This window comes from Hyperolius riggenbachi, chromosome 4, assembly GCF_040937935.1.
Source record: "Hyperolius riggenbachi isolate aHypRig1 chromosome 4, aHypRig1.pri, whole genome shotgun sequence".
In the NCBI taxonomy this organism is placed as follows: Eukaryota; Metazoa; Chordata; class Amphibia; order Anura; family Hyperoliidae; genus Hyperolius; species Hyperolius riggenbachi.
The window spans coordinates 252,161,251-252,176,190 of record NC_090649.1 but is presented as its reverse complement, the minus strand read 5'-3'; positions in this window follow the sequence as shown (position 1 = coordinate 252,176,190).

The window sequence follows — 14,940 nt, the reverse complement described above, 5'->3', positions numbered from 1 at the left end:
TCTGTATATACAGCTGAAAATGAACTTGCTGTATGTATCACTCTACACACTTTTATAACTAGACCAAGGAATATGTGTATATATAGTTTCAAAAACTAAATTAATAATTCGGCATCAAACCATACAAAATCCTAAAATAATTAAAAACAAACAAAACACGTAGTACTGACTGGTTCATGCAGGAGCTCTGTAGTGCTAGTCTGTAAGAGTTTGGTTCACACCACAGATCTGTTATCAGTTTTTTTTTTTTTTTCATCCGTGACTTCTGTTATGGATCGCTCAAAATATCTATCAATCTGGAATGATCAGACTCCCTATATTTGCAGAACAGATCCTATTAACGTAGGATCTGTTGGGACGTTGCCGCTTTGTAAAATGGAACGTTACTGAGTACATTATGAAGCGGCCCTTAGGCCTGTTAGAAATTACTAAGGAGTTGGTGCTAAAAGGGATTTTTTCTGCATCATGCACATTTCTGAATTCAATACATTACACCACAATCTGAAAGATTGCAAGTAGTTTTCAAAAATAATATACAGAAAATAATTCCAAGAATGCAGAGCTTGAGGGGGAAAGAGGTATCTACCATTTCCTAATTTGCCTTCAAGTAGCTTTAAGATTACCACTAATGTTTCTATCTTGATTGTACAATATTATCATTTCTATGTAATATAAAGGAATTACCAAAGCTATCCATTCAAGTATATTAGTTTACCCCTCTACTAAATAGTTGGTAAAATTGTACAATCAAGATTGTGTGATTAGTGAGTACTTAAATCGTGTACACACACTAAATAGTTCTCAGTCAGGGCTGCCTTTGCCAAGAATCTAGTATGTGTACATCAGCCTAGCGGATTGTTCAGCCAAATGCATTGTTGGCTTTCCTCCCCTCTCCCCCTCTCCATAGGAATAGACTAGCGACTTATCTGTACACCCTCGGCCCTGCACTGTTATCTAAGGGATCAGGTCCCAATCAGTCCCTGTGCATATGTACGTATGATAACTAGAGGTCATAAAACGCCTGTATGTCTGAGAAAAATGATTTCAAGTATAGGGAACAGATAAGACATTTAGCTGAAAGATCTGTTTTTATGGAAGCCGCATAAGTGTTTAACCACTTCGCCACCTGGGTACAGTATATCTACGCTCCTTTGGACTTCAGTTCCCCGCCCGGAGTGTAGATATATGCACTGCGCGTGCTCCCGCGCTCGTGCACACCACCTCCCGCTCTCCCGGAGATCAATGAATGGGAAAAACCATTCCAGTTCGTTGATCTCTGACCCCCAGCAATGATCAGATGCTTCTATGAGAAGCAGCGCGATCATTGTGAAAAAAAGTTTCCCAGACTCCCTGAACATCCTTTAAGCGTACTTCTGACGCTTACAGGACACCTTCACAAAAAAAGTAAAACTACACCCCAAAACATTTTTCATATACAAATACATTAGTTTACATTATAAATTAACTCCCACACTCCCCAATTGTTACCAAATTTTTTTTTGTGATAAAAAAAAAATTACACTAAAAAAAAAAAAAATTGTTACCTTAGGGACTGAACTCTTTAAATATTTATATCAATAGGGCATAACACTGTTACTTTATAAGTTATGGGCTTGTAATTAGGGATGGACACAAAACTGAAAAAATGCACCGTTATCTCCAAATTATTGGCGCCAAACATTGTGATAGATACATAATTTAAATGGTGTAATAACCGGGACAAATGGGAAAATAAGTTACATGGATTTTAATTACAGTATTTAAAGAGACTCTGTAACATAAAAAAAAGATCCCCTGGGGGGTACTCACCTCGGGTGGGGGAAGCCTCCGGATCCTAATGAGGCTTCCCACGCCGTCCTCTGTCCCACGGGGGTCTCGCTGCAGCCCTCTGAACAGCCGGCGACAGGCCCGACTGTAATTTCAATATTTACCTTTGCTGGCTCCAGCGGGGGCGCTGTGGCTGCTTTCCTCTCCGAACCACACGGAAATACCCGATCTCAGTCGGGTCCGCTCTATTGCGCAGGCGCCGGAAACTTGCGCCTGCGCAGTAGAGCAGACCCGACGGCGATCGGGTATTTCCGTGTAGTTCGGAGCCGACAGCCGTCAGAGCGCCTGCGCAGGAGCCAGGAAGGTAAATATTACGTCACGGCTGCACGGAGGGCTGCAGCGAGACCCCCGTGGGACAGAGGACGGCGTGGGAAGCCTCATTAGGATCCAGAGGCTTCCCCCACCCGAGGTGAGTACCCCCCAGGCGATTTTTTGAGGGTACAGATCCTCTTTAAAAACTATAATGGCTGAAAACTGAAAAATAATTTTTTTCAAAATATTATCCTATTTTCCCATTAACCACTTTACCCCCGCCCGTACGAATTTCTCAGTCCCTTTTTCCATCCTTTAACCCCCAGGGACGGAGAAATCCGTACTTTCCACGCTCCCGCCGCTGCCCGCGCTCCCGCTCGTAAACACGCCACCGCCCGCTCAGAGATCAATGAACAGGAAAATCCATTCCCGTTCGTTGATCTAAGCCCCGCAATGATCCGCTGCTCTCCGATGAGCAGCGCGATCATTGTGAAAAAAAACAACAACACATTACCAGCCTCCTTGTACTTCCTCCAAGCCTCCGGAAGGACGCTTGGAGGTCGCATTAAACAAAATGTTACTGTTGCCATCTTGTGGCCAAATAGTAACACTACACCCTAAACAGTTTTCACATACAAATGAATTACTTATACACAAAAAATTAACTCATTACCTTCCACACTCCCCATTTTTTTTTTTTGTAATTAAAAAATTTACAATTAAAAAAAATACATAAATAGTTACCTTAGGGACTGAATTTTTTAAATATTTATGTCAGGAGGGTACAACACTGTTACTTTATAAACTATGGGCTTGTAATTAGGGATGGATGCAAAACTAAAAAAAATGCACCTTTATTTCCAAATAAAATATTGGCACTAAACATTGTGATAGGGACATAATTTAAACGGTTTTATAACCGGGACAAAAGGGCAAATAACTTTCATGGATTTTAATTACAGTAGCATGCATTATTTAAAAACTATAATGGCCGAAAACTGAAAAATAATTTTTCCCACATTTTCCCATTAAAACACATTTAGAATAAAATAATTCTTGGCATAATGTCCCACCTAAAGAAAGCCTAATTGGTGGCGGAAAAAACAAGATATAGTTCATTTCATTGCGATAAGTAATAATAAAGTTATAGACGAATTAATGGAAGGAGCGCTGAAAGGTGAAAATTGCTCTGGTGCTCAGGGGGTAAAACCCCTCAGTGGTTAAGTGATTAAAACCAGGGGTCGAGTCCTGCGTGAACGCGGGTGAACGGCGTCCACCCACTTTTTCTTCAAAGTGAACGCCGTTCACCCTGGCTTGTGTGGAGGGGGGCAGAGCAGGGAAGGCGAGCTATAGGGACAGCGGGGATGGGCGGACATCTCCCCCCCCATCCCTCACCTTTGTGCTCCCCTTCCTGCCTCTCCCCTCCAGGGTTTTTAAGTGTCGGGCCGGCGGCGAAAGTGGACGGAGACTTCCTGCGTTCCAGTCGCATGGGACGCTCCACTCTGTGTGCGGCTAGTCTGGTGTTCAAGCCGCACACAGAGCGAAGCGTCCCATGCGACTGGAACGAGGTAAGTCTCCGCCCACTTTCGCCGCCGGGCCGACACTTAAAAACGCCGGAGGGGAGAGGCAGGAAGGGGAGCACAAAGGTGAGGGATGGGGGGGGGGGGGAGATGTCCGCCCATCCCCGCTGTCCCTATAGCTCGCCTTCCCTGCTCTGCTCCCTCCGGGTGGGGGGCTGGGGGCACACCTGGCTACCTGGGCACATATACACCTGCCTACATATACTGGGGACATATACACCTGCCTACACATACTGGGGACATATACACCTGCCTACATATACTGGGGACATACCCCTGCCTACATATACTGGGGACATACCCCTGCCTACATATACTGGGGACATATACACCTGCCTACATATACTGGGACATATACCCCTGCCTACATATACTGGGGACATATACACCTGCCTACATATACTGGGGACATATACACCTGCCTACATATACTGGGGACATATACACCTGCCTACATATACTGGGGACATATACACCTGCCTACATATACTGGGACATATACCCCTGCCTACATATACTGGGGACATATACACCTGCCTACATAAACCCCTGCCTACATATACTGGGGACATATACACCTGCCTACATATACTGGGGACATATACCCCTGCCTACATATACTGGGGACATATACACCTGCCTACATATACTGGGGACATACCCCTGCCTACATATACTGGGGACATATACCCCTGCCTACATATACTGGGGACATATACACCTGCCTACATATACTGGGGACATATACACCTGCCTACATATACTGGGGACATATACACCTGCCTACATATACTGGGGACATATACCCCTGCCTACATATACTGGGGACATATACCCCTGCCTACATATACTGGGGACATATACCCCTGCCTACATATACTGGGGACATATACACCTGCTTACATATACTGGGGACATATACACCTGCCTACATATACTGGGCATATATACCCCTGCCTACATATACTGGGGACATATACACCTGCCTACATATACTGGGGACATATACCCCTGCCTACATATACTGGGGACATATACCCCTGCCTACATATACTGGGGACATATACCCCTGCCAACATACTGTATACTAGGGACATATACCCCTGCCTACATATACTGGGGACATATACCCCTGCCTACATATACTGGGGACATATCCCACTGGCTACATATACTGGGCACATATACCCCTGGCTACATATACTAGGCAACTATACCTCTGGCTACATATACTGGGGACTACTATACTCATGGCTACTTATACTGGGGACACCTATAGACCTGGCTACCTGGGGGTACCTATTTTGGGGGAACTGCTGTCAGATTATCTGCATTTTTGTGGAATCGCTGTTATGTATTTTGGGGAACAGCTGCCAGATTATGTGTATGTTAGGGGAACGGCTGCTGCCAGATTACGTGTATTTTGGGGAACTGCTGCCAGATTGTGTATGTTTGGGGGACCACTACTGCCAGATTATGTCTTTTGGGTGTTACGTGTATTTTGGGTGATCCGCTGTCAGGTTTCACGTATTTTGGGGAACTGCTTCCAAATTATGTGTATGTTGATGGAACTGCTGCTGCCACATTGTCTATTTTGGGGGAACCACTTCCATATTATCTGTATTTTGGAGGAACTTCTACCAGATTATGTGTCTTTTTGGTGAAATGCTGTCAGATTACATCAATTTTTGGGGGATACACTACGGCAGAGCTTAAACTTCCTTGGCAGACCTTTTACATCACTGCTAAGGTCATGTATATTTGGCCCCCTCCATGACCACGCCCACGGTGTGCTTGACCCCGGCCATTTTTTTGCTGGGTCCACTCACTTCTTTTCCCAGGACTAGACCCCTGATTAAAACACATTTAGAATAAAATAATTCTTGGCATAATGTCCCACCTAAAGAAAGCCTAATTGGTGGCAAAAAAACAAGATATAGTTAATTTAATTGTGATAAGTAATGATAAAGTTATAGGCGAATTAATGTAAGGAGCGCTGAAAGGAGAAAATTGCTCAGATGCTGAAGGGTTAAAACCCCTCAGTTGTGAAGTGGTTAAAAAAAAACCTGATGGCATTCACTTGAGAGTCAAAACATTAAACCTAGATTTTTACCCTTGAAGGATATCAGATGTGAAATAACCTAGAGAAATGCAGGCATATACTGTTACCTGTCCAGATACCTGCCTAAATGCCCCTCCGGCAGCCTCTTCCGGGTCACTGAGTCACACTGCGCATGCGTATGATGTCACACTCATGCGCAGAGCGCCCCTAGCCACAGGCGTGCTGTAGGACGTGCGCAGCCAGCTCTTGCGCAGTAGTGCCCTATTCTGGAGAGCCACCGGAGGGGCATTTAGGTACACTGCAGGGGCAGAGAGAGGAGCGGTGGGCATCAGGACTGGTAACAGTATATGCCTGCTCCCCCCATTTCTCTAGGTTATTGCACATCTGGTATCCTTTAACCACTTGAGGACCACAGCGGTAAACCCCCCTAAAGACCAGGCACATTTTTACTAAAATGGCAACTGCAGCTTTAAGGCCAAGCTGCAGGGCCACACAACACAGCACACGAGTGATTCCCCCTACCTCTCTGTTGGTGGGGTCTGTTCACCTCCAAATTGTTTATTTTTTTTTTAAATAAATATTTATATCTTTATTTTAATTTTTTCCTATATTTATATAATATATATATATATATATATATATATATATATATATATATTTTTTTTTTCAAATCCCTCCCTCCCCCAGCCGGCCAATCACGGCAATCAGCTGTCATAGGCTTCTGCCTATGAGAGCCGATCGCTCTCCTGTCCCCCAGACAGCCGTGTGACACGGCTGTCCCCAGTACAGCGCTGCTGCTGATCGCAGCGCAGTACATGTAAATAGCCGGCGGTTTCACCGTCTTTACAGTCTCCTGATCGGCGATCGCCGCTCGGAGACTGAAGGTGGGGCAGAGCTCCGCCCCTCGAGCAGGAGATGCGCGTGATCTGCAAAACAGAGCCCCAGGACTTCACGCCAATCTGCGTTAGGCGGTCCTGGGGCTGCCGCCACACCCATCGGCGTTAGGCAGTCGGCAGGTAGTTACAATCAAAATAAGACACAGAGATTCCAAAAGTTCAGTTCAGGATTAGGACTGTAAGTACAATTGTTTATCTTATTAGCTTACTTTCACCTCAGATTCATTTTAACCTAATAGAACACAGAAGTCAAAGCAGGTAATGATTTTGCATGAGGCAAGAACATTTAGCAAGATTGAGGGATTCTGCTGGTATGTCAAAAAATGAGTATTTGTACACAAACTGGTGTTTAGCCTATAACAGCAGTGTGTTCCATGAGATAGACTTTGCAAATAATATGTATCCGAATCCTAAAACGACAGCTTTCATCTCACAAGCCACCTGCTGAAATAAATTAAAATATATATATATTTTAAATGTTTCCCTCCACTGCACAGTAATAAAATGTTCATACAGTAAGAACTTCAATAAGATTAAAGGATGTGCCAGGAAAGTTAAATTAACTTAAAGAGACTCAGAGAGGAGTCTCACTGCAGTTTTTTACTTACCCAGGGCTTCCTTTTGACATGCATGTCATTGCCACATGTGTGGTAATATCATGCGTGGTAACAAATTCCAACATCCTACCTTGGGTACTACGTTTTATGTGCGGGGCAGATTTACCTGTGACTTATTAAATGCCCATGCAGTTACATATATGTGGGTACAGAATCTTAAAGAGAACCTGAGGTGGGGTTCTAAGAATGATATCTGCACACAGAGGCTGGGTCTGCATATACTGCCCAGCCTCTGTTGCTATCTCAATTCCTTTATACTAATAAAAAGGATATAAACTCTTCAAGTTTCTTCAGTTTTTTGCTATTTATATCCTTTTTATTAGTATAAAGTCTATGTAGGTGTTGTGGCACACCTGAGAGGATATTATCATCACTTCTTTTGTTTCCCTATATACGGAATATGGCTATCTCAATTCCCCCTAAGTTCCCCCTGCGCTCTGCTGTCCCCCATAAATCACAGCCACGCTGTTGACACGCAGCGGGCTGCGTTTACCTATGTAGTGTCACTCTCGCCGCTCCCCCCGCCTCCTGCATAGCTCCGGTCCCCGCCCGCATTCCTTACCTCCCCGCTAATTGGAGGGAAGGGACGCGGGCGGGGACCGGAGCGAGGTGGAACAGACGCCTGGATGCTATGGGTAGGGCAGGGTTAAATAGAGAATATGATTTGAATTTCTGCATCTAGTATGATTTGTTCTTTTATATTTAACCACTTGCCGACCGCCCACAGCCCATGGGCGGCGGCAAAGTGGACGCCTAAAGGACCGCAATACGCCTTCAGGCGGCGCGTCCTTTAGGCATGCCGGGGGAGCGATCGCGTCATTGATGACGCGCGCTTCCCCCGGCAACTGGCTCCGCCCACCCGCCGTAACATCCCGCCGGCCATACGGAAGCGCCGGCGGGATGTTAACCCCGCGATCGCCGCTACAAAGTGTATAATACACTTTGTAATGTATACAAAGTGTATTATACAGGCTGCCTCCTGCCCTGGTGGTCCCAGTGTCCGAGGGACCACCAGGGCAGGCTGCAGCCACCCTAGTCTGCACCCAAACACACTGATCTGCCCCCCCCCGCCCACTGATCGCCCACAGCACCCCTCAGACCCCCCCCTGCCCACCCCCCAGACCCCTGTTTGCACCCAATCACCCCCCTAATAACCCATCAATCACTCCCTGTCACTATCTGTCAACGCTATTTTTTTTTTACCCCCCCCCCTGCCCCCTCCTGATCACCCCCCCACCCCTCAGATTCTCCCCAGACCCCCCCCCCCCCCTGTGTACTGTATGCATCTATCTTCCCTGATAACCTGTCAATCACCCGTCAATCACCCATCAATCACCCCCTGTCACTGCCACCCAACAATCAGCCCCTAACCTGCCCCTTGCGGGCAATCTGATCACCCACCCACACCAATAGATCGCCCGCAGATCCGACATCAGATCACCTCCCAAATCCATTGTTTACATCTATTCTCTCCTCTAAACACCCACTAATTACCCATCAATCACCCATCAATCACCCCCTATCACCACCTGTCACTTTTACCTATCAGATCAGACCCTAATCTGCCCCTTGCGGGCACCCAATCACCCGCCAACACGCTCAGATTGCCCTCTGACCCCCCCTTATCAATTCGCCAGTGCATTAATTACATCTGTTCTTCCCTGTAATAACCCACTGATCACCTGCCAATCACCTATCACCCATCAATCACCCCCTGTCACCCCCTGTCACTGCCACCCATCAATCAGCCCCTAACCTGCCCCTTGCGGGCAATCTGATCACCCACCCACACCATTAGATCGCCCGCAAACCCGCCGTCAGATTACCTCCCAAATGTATTGTTTACATCTGTTATCTTCTCTAAACACCCACTAATTACCCATCAATCACCCATCAATCACCCCCTATCACCACCTGTCACTGTTACCTATCAGATCAGACCCTAAGCTGCCCCTTGCGGGCACCCAATCACCCGCCCACACGCTCAGATTGCCCTCAGACCCCCCCCCCCTTATCAATTCACCAGTGCATTAATTACATCTGTCCTTCCCTGTAATAACCCACTGATCACCTGTCAATCACCTGCCAATCACCTATCACCCATCAATCACCCCCTGTCACTGCCGCCCAACAATCAGCCCCTAACCTGCCCCTTGCGGGCAAACTGATCACCCACCCACACCAATAGATCGCCCGCAGATCCAACATCAGATCACCACCCAAGCGCAGTGTTTCCATCTATTCTCTCCTCTAAACACTCACTAATTACCCATCAATCACCCCCTATCACCACCTGTCACTGTTACCCATCAGATCAGACCCTAATCTGCCCCTTGCGGGCACCCAATCACCCGCCTACACGCTCAGATTGCCCTCAGACCCCCCCTTATCAATTCGCCAGGGCATTATTTACATCTGTCCTTCCCTGTAATAACCCACTGATCACCTGTCAATCACCTGTCAATCACCCATCAATCACCACCTGTCACTGCCACCCATCAATCACCCCTGTCACTGCCACCCATCAATCAGCCCCTAACCTGCCCCTTGCGGGCAAACTGATCACCCACCCACACCAATAGATCGCCTGCAGATCCGACATCAGATCACCACCCAAGCGCAGTGTTTCCATCTATTCTCTCCTCTAAACACCCACTAATTACCCATCAATCACCCCCTATCACCACCTGTCACTGTTACCCATCAGATCAGACCCTAATCTGCCCCTTGCGGGCACCCAATCACCCGCCTACACGCTCAGATTGCCCTCAGACCCCCCCTTATCAATTCGCCAGGGCATTATTTACATCTGTCCTTCCCTGTAATAACCCACTGATCACCTGTCAATCACCTATCAATCACCCATCAATCACCCCCTGTCACTGCCACCCATCAATCACCCCCTGTCACTGCCACCCATCAATCAGCCCCTAACCTGCCCCTTGCGGGCAATCTGATCACCCACCCACACCAATAGATCGCCCGCAGATCCGACATCAGATCACCACCCAAGCGCAGTGTTTCCATCTATTCTCTCCTCTAAACACCCACTAATTACCCATCAATCACCCCCTATCACCACCTGTCACTGTTACCCATCAGATCAGACCCTAATCTGCCCCTTGCGGGCACCCAATCACCCGCCTACACGCTCAGATTGCCCTCAGACCCCCCCTTATCAATTCGCCAGGGCATTATTTACATCTGTCCTTCCCTGTAATAACCCACTGATCACCTGTCAATCACCTATCAATCACCCATCAATCACCCCCTGTCACTGCCACCCATCAATCACCCCCTGTCACTGCCACCCATCAATCAGCCCCTAACCTGCCCCTTGCGGGCAATCTGATCACCCACCCACACCAATAGATCGCCCGCAGATCCGACGTCCGATCACCTCCCAAGTGCAGTGTTCACATCTGTTCTCTACCCTAAACACCCACTAATTACCCATCAATCACCCCCTGTCACTGCTACCTATCAGATTAGACCCCTATCTGCCCCTAGGGCACTCAATCACCCGCCCACACCCTCAGAATGCCCTCAGACCCCAGCCCTGATCACCTCGCCAGTGCATTGCTTGCATCTATTCCCCCTTCTAATCACACCTTGAGACACCCATCAATCACCTCCTGTCACCCCCTAGCACACCTACCCATCAGATCAGGCCCTAATTTGCCCCGTGTGGGCTCCTGATCACTCGGCCAAACCCTCAGATCCCCCTCAGACCCCCTTCCGATCACCTCCCCAGTGCATTGATTGCATCTATTTTCCCCTCTAACCACCCCCTGAGACACCCATCAATCACCTCCTGTCACCCCCCTAGCACTCCTATCCATCAGATCAGGCCCAATACAACCTGTCATCTAAAAGGCCACCCTGCTTATGACCGGTTCCACAAAATTCGCCCCCTCATAGACCACCTGTCATCAAAATTTGCAGATGCTTATACCCCTGAACAGTCATTTTGAGACATTTGGTTTCCAGACTACTCACGGTTTTGGGCCCGTAAAATGCCAGGGCGGTATAGGAACCCCACAAGTGACCCCATTTTAGAAAAAAAGACACCCCAAGGTATTCTGTTAGGTGTATGACGAGTTCATAGAAGATTTTATTTTTTGTCAAAAGTTAGCGGAAATTGATTTTTATTGGTTTTTTTTCACAAAGTGTCATTTTTCACTAACTTGTGACAAAAAATAAAATCTTCTATGAACTCGCCATACACCTAACGGAATACCTTGGGGTGTCTTCTTTCTAAAATGGGGTCACTTGTGGGGTTCCTATACTGCCCTGGCATTTTAGGGGCCCTAAACCGCGAGGAGTAGTCTAGAAAACAAATGCCTCAAAATGACCCGTGGGCCCCTTAGCGCACCTAGGCTGCAAAAAAGTGTCACACATGTGGTACCGCCGTACTCAGGAAAAGTAGTATAATGTGTTTTGGGGTGTATTTTTACACATACCCATGCTGGGTGGGAGAAATTTCTATGTAAATGGTCAATTGTGTGTAAAACAAATCAAACAATTGTCATTTACAGAGATATTTCTCCCACTTAGCATGGGTATGTGTAAAAATACACCCCAAAACACATTATACTACTTCTCCTGAGTACGGCGGTACCACATGTGTGGCACTTTTTTACACCCTAAGTACGCTAAGGGGCCCAAAGTCCAATGAGTACCTTTAGGATTTCACAGGTCATTTTGCGACATTTGGTTTCAAGACTACTCCTCACGGTTTAGGGCCCCTAAAATGCCAGGGCAGTATAGTAACCTCACAAATGACCCCATTCTAGAAAGAAGACACCCAAAGGTATTCCGTTAGGAGTATGGTGAGTTCATAGAAGATTTTATTTTTTGTCAAAAGTTAGCGGAAAATTGATTTTTATTGTTTTTTTCACAAAGTGTCATTTTCCACTAACTTGTGACAAAAAATAAAATCCTCTATGAACTCACCATACTCCTAACGGAATACCTTGGGGTGTCTTCTTTCTAAAATGGGGTCATTTGTGGGGTTCCTATACTGAACTGGCATTTTAGGGGCCCTAAACCGTGAGGAGTAGTCTGGAAATCAAATTTCGCAAAATGACCTGTGAAATCCTAAAGGTACTCATTGGACTTTGGGCCCTTTAGCGCAGTTAGGGTGCAAAAAAGTGCCACACATGTGGTATTGCCATACTCGGGAGAAGTAGTACAATGTGTTTTGGGGTGTATTTTTACACATACCCATGCTGGGTGGGAGAAATACCTCTGTAAATGACAATCTTTTGATTTTTTTTACACACAATTGTCCATTTACAGAGTTATTTCTCCCACCCAGCATGGGTATGTGTAAAAATACACCCCAAAACACATTGTACTACTTCTCCCGAGTACGGCGATACCACATGTGTGGCACTTTTTTGCACCCTAACTGCGCTAAAGGGCCCAAAGTCCAATGAGTACCTTTAGGATTTCACAGGTCATTTTGCGGAATTTGATTTCCAGACTACTCCTCACGGTTTAGGGCCCCTAAAATGCCAGGGCAGTATAGGAACCCCACAAATGACCCCATTTTAGAAAGAAGACACCTCAAGGTATTCCGTTAGGAGTATGGTGAGTTCATAGAAGATTTTATTTTTTGTCACAAGTTAGTGGAAAATGACACTTTGTGAAAAAACAATAAAAATCAATTTTCCGCTAACTTTTGACAAAAAAAAAAATCTTCTATGAACTCACCATACTCCTAACGGAATACCTTGGGGTGTCTTCTTTCTAAAATGGGGTCATTTGTGGGGTTCCTATACTGCCCTGGCATTTTAGGGGCCCTAAACCGTGAGGAGTAGTCTGGAAATCAAATTCCGCAAAATGACTTGTGAAATCCTAAAGGTACTCATTGGACTTTGGGCCCTTTAGCGCAGTTAGGGTGCAAAAAAGTGCCACACATGTGGTATCGCCGTACTCGGGAGAAGTAGTACAATGTGTTTTGGGGTGTATTTTTACACATACCCATGCTGGGTGGGAGAAATAACTCTGTAAATGGACAATTGTGTGTAAAACAAATGAAAAAATTGTCATTTACAGAGATATTTCTCCCACCCAGCATGGGTATGTGTAAAAATACAACCCAAAACACATTCTACTACTTCTCTTGAGTACGGCAATACCACATGTGTGGCACTTTTTTGCAGCCTAACTGCGCTAAGGGGCCCAAAGTCCAATGAGCACCTTTAGGCTTTACAGGGGTGCTTACAAATTAGCACCCCCCAAAATGCGAGGACGGTAAACACACCCCACAAATGACCCCATTTTGGAAAGTAGACACTTCAAGGTATTCAGAGAGGGGCATGGTGAGTCCGTGGCAGATTTCATTTTTTTTTGTCGCAAGTTAGAAGAAATGGATTCTTTTTTTTTTGTCACAAAGTGTCATTTTCCGCTTACTTGTGACAAAAAATAATATCTTCTATGAACTCACTATGCCTCTCAGTGAATACTTTGGGATGTCTTCTTTCCAAAATGGGGTCATTTGGGGGGTATTTATACTATCCTGGAATTCTAGCCCCTCATGAAACATGACAGGGGGTCAGAAAAGTCATAGATGCTTGAAAATGGCAAAATTCACTTTTTGCACCATAGTTTGTAAACGCTATAACTTTTACCCAAACCAATAAATATACACTGAATGGTTTTTTTTTAATCAAAAACATGTTTGTCCACATTTTTCGCGCTGCATGTATACAGAAATTTTACTTTATTTGAAAATTGTCAGCACAGAAAGTTAAAAAAATCATTTTTTTGCCAAAATTCATGTCTTTTTTGATGAATATAATAAAAAGTAAAAATCGCAGGAGCAATCAAATAGCACCAAAAGAAAGCTTTATTAGTGACAAGAAAAGGAGCCAAAATTCATTTAGGTGGTAGGTTGTATGAGCGAGCAATAAACCGTGAAAGCTGCAGTGGTCTGAATGGAAAAAAAGTGGCCGGTCCTTAAGGGGTAGAAAGACTGTGGTCCTCAAGTGGTTAATACATTTTTTTTAATCTTGATAACTGATGTATAAATGTCCACTTCTCTTGTTCAATATAGTTCTACATATTTTGTATACTGTATTATAATCATGCTTAGTGTATTTTTAAACAGCATGTGTTTTTCTTTTATAGATGATCCAGATCGTGGGGTTGAGTGAGCGCTGCAGCATCTTTCATTCTGGCCGGCAGTGGTGTTGTGAGTATGCGGCCGTCTGAATGTTTATTTGTTGCTAAGTTACATTTCGCCACGCCACCCACCGCTGATGCGTCAGAGCCGTCTTTGGGTTACATTGGCCGGCCTGACGGCGCGTGTGATTGGTCCCTGCTGTCATGTGCTTTGTGCACATGACTTACACGTCATCCCTGCTACTTCCTGATTACGGGGATAGCAGTTTGGGCAAGATGCGCCGCTCTGAGCCGTTCTGATGTCATCCTAGCGGTGGTGACAGCGCTCCCTGATTGGTGAGTCTCTCATTTGAACTTTCAAACACTGCACTCTGATTGGTAAATGTGTTGATGGAGATTGTTCCCCATCAGGTCCGCTCTTTCCTCCGATCTGGATTGGTGTTTAGCCCTAAGGGGGGCGGTGTGTGTGTTTTTCACTGTGTTTTATGCAACTTGACAAAGGCCAATAGGCCGAAACAGCGGGCTGTCGTTGCCTTTTTATTGCTATATGCTGCAATAAAAGTTCACTGAGCTAT